Source organism: Genypterus blacodes, unplaced genomic scaffold, assembly GCF_046128005.1.
Source record: "Genypterus blacodes isolate CSIRO-AG114 ecotype Tasmania unplaced genomic scaffold, CSIRO-AGI_Gbla_v1 ptg000021l_1, whole genome shotgun sequence".
Classification (NCBI taxonomy): domain Eukaryota; kingdom Metazoa; phylum Chordata; class Actinopteri; order Ophidiiformes; family Ophidiidae; genus Genypterus; species Genypterus blacodes.
In genome coordinates, this window is record NW_027466834.1 from 6506924 (window position 1) to 6513196 (window position 6273).

Sequence of the window (6273 nt, forward strand, 5' to 3'; positions counted from 1 at the left end):
GATTATATTATTTGATGGTTTTGTGTGCATATTAATTATGTTGTGCATACCAAAATTGATCTTCTAATACAAAGCTGGCTGTTATGTGTCGTTGTGTGAACAGATCCCAGGCACAGAAGCACTCTGCAGAAATTCTACGAGTGTAAGAACAGGGCAAGCACTGTTGTTAATGAGTGCTGCCACCTGGTGGGCTTTGATCAAATTAAATACTTATACTTATACGTATATCTATATCATTTAATGTTGCCCAAATCCTGTGCAGATCTCACCGCGAAGTTTGTTGGAAAATAAGCTGCAAACAACTGGTGACAATTACAAATTGTTGTTTTTGTCGATGAGAGAGATACACCCAGAAAGAGGGAGGAAAGGAGATAGAGAGGAAGATTGATTATGTGTTCTGTTTTTGCCAACACATTTGCAGAAAGACTATCGAAAGGCGATCAGTTGACTTCTTATCTCTGTGCTGCCAGGTTAAGATTTCCTTGGAATGCGGTTGTGACCTGCTGGTCTGCTGCCCTTGGAAAAGTGTGACTGCAATCGGTAAACAGAGAAACGATGCATTCATGTGCCGTCGGAGATTTGTACTCAACGTCGACATTTAATTCAATCATAATTTAATAAACGCATTTAGATGTTCGAACTATGGCCTAGAAGGGAAAAGGCTAGTATGGACACAACTGCTCCCTAAAATGTCACTAGTAAAATTAATGAAAATGAAGGACTGTTTTTTTTTTAATTGTTTTATTATTATTATTATTTTTTTTGCAATATTTTAATAGTTGAAGAATTAACCGTATATGTTATATTTGTGCTATTTCTTCAAGGTTTCACAATACAAAAACCAACAAAGGAATAACAATAACACAACAACACTAACACATAATAACATGCAGTAGGTTTTCGCCCAATTCAACACAATAGTCTCTGGCTTGATTGTTTCATCTTGGATGGAGGAATACATAGCACACCTATTTCCCTGTTTTCTCTGTTCAAATATGTCTTCAGTTTTGATTTGTATACTTGAACCAAAAACAATCGAATAGTTATTTCCTGAGAGTACGCAGTAGCGAACGCGTGGGAGTGGGGCGACGTACGAGGAGGCTTTGAATGCATCATCATTCCAGTATCCGCTCCTCTTCAGCAGCAGGATCAACGGGCAGCCTGCAGAGCTCTTCCGGAGTTGGGTAATCTTCATCCTCATTCAGACCAGGATCTAATGCAGCCAGGAGGGAACTGTTTACAACCCACATCAGAGGAAACAAATGCAACTTATCAACTAGAGGAAAAGCGCGCACAAAGATGGACATTTGCTTCATGGTGTTTATTTATTGCACAACTAGCTAAATGTGACGTCGATAAGCGGATCCTGTATAATGTGACAGCTGTTACCACAATTCCTTTAATTTACCACTGAAAGAAAATCTACTTCATATTTTACCCCAGCATCATGTCGACATACAATCTGGTTTTAAGTGTAATTATTGCGACGGTTTGGCGGATCAGTGGGGAACAACAAACTCTTTCTTTACCAGCGACGCACTTAAATTCAACATCCTCCATCCTCCACGGTGATGAATTCAGGAATAACGTGACAGATGCATCCATAGGATCCAGGATGTCATCTCTAATGACGAATCTGACAACTCTGAAAAACATTGTTATTTTCGTCTGCGTGCTAACAGCTGCTCTCATCATATGCCTGGTCATCAACGTGTTCAGGTAAGCAGCGATCGACTGATTCTACAACAAGGCCTTTAGAAAACCTCACAGTCACAGTGGGATCGCAGCGTTTATGTGCCTCGTTTGAAATCTCTCTAGTTAACTCGTGAATTCATTAATTGGGAGCTTGTGATCGTGTTAGACTCCATGTTACAGTGGAAACAGTGGAAAGATGTTTCTAAAAAAAAGCCATATTGCTCCAAAGGGGAATTATTTCCCAACCTGGTTTAACTATACAGAATGTAATCTGCTTTCATCCTATACATGAAGTAATTCTATGTTCCATTACAATCTCTGACAGTAAGTGCTGAATTTGTGGGGGCTTAATTGCTCTTAGTCTACCTTTTTATGCCTCAGATCATTACAGATCTACCAGTGATCTCCTGAGGGCAACGCCAAAGGTGACTGTAAAGAAGTAATCCTAACCCTAATGTTATTATATAGTTATGTGTAATATTAGAAGTTTATGAGTTAAATCTTTTCCATCCATCCAATCGTATTGTTCAGCCTACTCAGTGTTGCTTTATTTCTGTTTGGACCAGATCTGGAAGGCGGATTAGAAAAACACGGAAATATGACATTATAACAACACCTGCAGAGCGTGTGGAGATGGCACCCCTCAATGAAGAGAACGATGATGAGGAGGATTCAACCCTCTTTGATGTCAAATACAGGTTGGTTCATAAATGAAACTTGATGAAAAGTTAATAAACCAGATACTTGTATTCTGCAAGCCCATAGGCTCCCTAAGTTTCCAGTTTACCTACCAGCTACCAGGTTGTTTTAGACTTCTTTACTACAGTAAGATTGATTGCTTACAGAATTACAAGGAAAATGCTCCATACATAATAAAAAATGTATGACTTTCTTCATGAAGACTGTAGTGGTAACAGCTTTCACAGCTTTCACAGTTTCTTAGCACCACTCTGTTTACTTAGTACCACATATTATACCACACCCCTATATTTCACAGCTATGTTTTTATCTACACAAACCCACATATACCTGTATACAGTATGTACCATAAGGACATATAGAAATTATCCAGTATTTATACATAACAGCTTCTCACACATCTATTTAACATCAAAGCTTCATTCTATATGACACTTAACTTCAGAGATAAGACTTCAAAATGTGAACCCATAATGAATATAATCTTTATGTTCATTATTTTGGTCACTTTGTCTTGAAAACATAAAATATTTGTGTGCAATACAAAGTAACATTAAGAGAATATGCATGGCTTTACTGAACTACACAATTACAAATAGTATTTTAACTGTTCTTGAAGTGACTCATTGTTTAAAGAAAGAATGTTTTATGTTAAATCTGGTGTTGACATAAGGTTTCACCCTTCCGTTCTTTCAATTGTGTTCCAATGCAGAACCACTTCCTCATAGGAGGAAATGACCTTCTGTTTAACTCACATTCTTGACTTCCAACTTAAGACAATGCATTCTTAATTCCTCCTTCACCATCTAGACACTACCAACAATACAGTTGGTTACAGTCAAAATTGTAGTAACTTTGAGTTTTCACTTTTTTCAGGTGAATCCCAGCATGGACGTTGATATTTGATTTTACGGCTCCTTTGCTCGGGACAAGTGGCTGAAGTGATTTGTAAATGTTCTCCGATGTTTTTGTGTCACCAAGTCTTATCAAATCATCAACGTCATACATTTTTTGTCTTTGTTCGAAGGACATGAGAACCATGACTGTAACTGCTGGCTGCATTACTGAGGCTTCTATCTCATGACCCACTGGTTTCTATTATCTAACACTAGATTGTTTCATGTTGTCATCTTGATAACATTTCTTTTTCCACATAGAAAGAATTGCATTGTTTCTACGTTCTACTCTGTCCCACAGTTGTCATTTATATGTCATTGATACACTCGGCTATTTGTTGGGTTGAGGCATGAATCAATGCCTGCATCAAAACTATGATCGAGGCATATCATAGTACAGGGTTCACCATGATGTCACATATTTTGGGAAATGAGTGAATAGATATTCTTCAACTACTAATAATACTCAACTATATTAGTCGAGAAACTCTGATGGCCACAGAAGACCATCATTTGGCACATAGAATGCTAATGTTTTGCCGTGAGCAGCGCATTCAAATAAAGACTTTGGACACTATGAAGTGCAGCTATCCAATGATATAATTAATATTTTTAACTAGACTTTTATACAAAATATTATCTATCTACTAACCACTCTATTGTGCATATATACTACTGTTTGAGGCTTAATGAACGGAGTGAGCATATATTTTTGTACTGTGTTGTAGACTTAATTATTGTGCTGCTATCTGAGCTGAAATTTAGATTCAGATTTGATTAAAAGCTGTTCATGATTTATTCGCCTCCTGTGCCCACCGTTGTCATGGAGGATAGCAATCACTACATCTGCCAGATGATGGAATTCAGTTTTATTTAATGACTACTTTAAAACAGTATATATTGACTCTAGGACTTAAGAGTTGCCATGCTATAAGAGTTGCAGCGAGTATTAATTTGTTCTTACTTTAAACGTTTCTGCATGTATCTCATACTTTGTTCAATGTGAATTAAAACATGCCTTTGTTTATTTCATGGTCTTGGCTTGACCTTACCATAGTCACCACTGCAGTTGAATTTTGTGAAGACATTTCTAATTTAAATGTGCGTATTTATAAGGTGTTTATGCAATAGGCCTCCATGATATGAAAGGATGTAATTTTTGACAGAAGGCTGTGATCGAGTATGTTAAAATGTTTTATTGAATTAAGTTACAGAACAATATAAACATCAGGTCGTAGTGACAGTCACTGACACACACATTGACCCTGTTAATTTTCTAAATGAAATCAAAACAACACTCAATATAATGCCTAGTTACAAAGATATGACAAAAGACGTAAAAACTTTTCATGCCCAGATGAAATGATTCAAAGTTTGGTATGTCTCGACTCCTTAACTCCTTATCTGCTATTATGTATAATCCTAGATTAAGTAAAGTCAACTGTTTTCTATGAATGGATAACTGACTCTTGCCATGTGTAACTTCATGATTTGTCGCTATTGAGCTATTTGAGCTGCAGACTGCCTCTCTGTTTAAATAATAATACTATACAATGTGGCATACTGAAGCAAAGTAGGACATGCCCATCAAATGTCTTTTTTTCCACCACATTCAACATTTAATCCCTTAGCAGTTGACCCTTACAAACCCTGGTATTGCTCTCATTGGATGTCATTCCTCATTCAGCTCTGTAATGTATTTTATCTGACATTGAAGTAAGGAAGTGGATTTGCAGGGAAGCTCACAACAATCTCCTTGTTTTTGTTTCTAAATATGATTACAGCATATTAACAGCACTGCAGAGCATAATTAGGTCTATTTTGTGCCAGAAATACAAGTTCCTGTATTCAAATGGAATGGAATACATTTTATCACTGTATGGTAACTATGTATGGTTTCTGACATGGTTTTTTAATCTATATTTTACAAATTATGATCTTCAGTATACATTTTGTAATGGGACATAAACAATACTGGTAGATTGTTTTTCATTAGGGAAAAGTCCTAATCTTTTTGTGTATGCAGAGACTTACAACAAATGCAACAAATTTGTTCTTGTTAGTCTGCTAAATTAGTCTCAGATGATCACCATTGTATCCTCCTCCATCTCAGTGGTTTCTCTGTTTTATCTTTAGTTTTGAGTGCAACTGTGAAAACCCCTCCTGGTTTATGACGCTCATGTGGGACTTTAATTAAAAATTATTCAACTGCTGAATTGCTTTCCTCCTAATCATCGTGGTAGTTATTTGTAGACTGTAGCCAATTTCCCTAATCCCACATAAACGCTTAATGTTCAAACTGTTTTTGGAAGTTTATTGCGTACATGTTTCTTCTTGGTTTTCTGACACAAAGTGCTGTTACTGTTGAGACGTTATATTTATCCATGGCTGGTCCCAGTTTCCATTCCTTTGTAATACAATTGAATAAAGCAGTTTCCTTTAAAGTGAATACAAACACCTTTACAGGAGAGATTTGGTGTGATTTTTTTCCCTTATTTTAGCTTCTTTTGGGGGGGGTGCACTTTCAGCTATACAAAAATACATTCATTACGTCCTAACTGCACAATATGTCGTTGAATCATTTCATAATGAATGTTTGAAAAAAACAAAACATGCAATGCACTTAAATTGTTGCATTGTTTTTGCTTGGAACTTCTGACATTCAAGGTTAACATACACAGTAAACATGAGATAAAACATTAGCACACATTAGTTTCACATCAGAATCAACATGTCGGTAAAATGTTTTCCAAACTGGCAAATTCCAGATTCTGGGTAGATTAGTTTTAAGTGTTATTACGGAGCGTTTTCATTTTTGCCAAACACAGACAAGCTTTTACAAATGAACCATAATCAAATCATTGCTTCAGACTGCTGACGTCAATCTTCGTTGTCTATTCTTAACTTAATTGGCAGTATCATAAGGCCAATATGCAAGTCAACATCATTCTGTCAAAACACAGCTTTTTTTGGACAAATCACA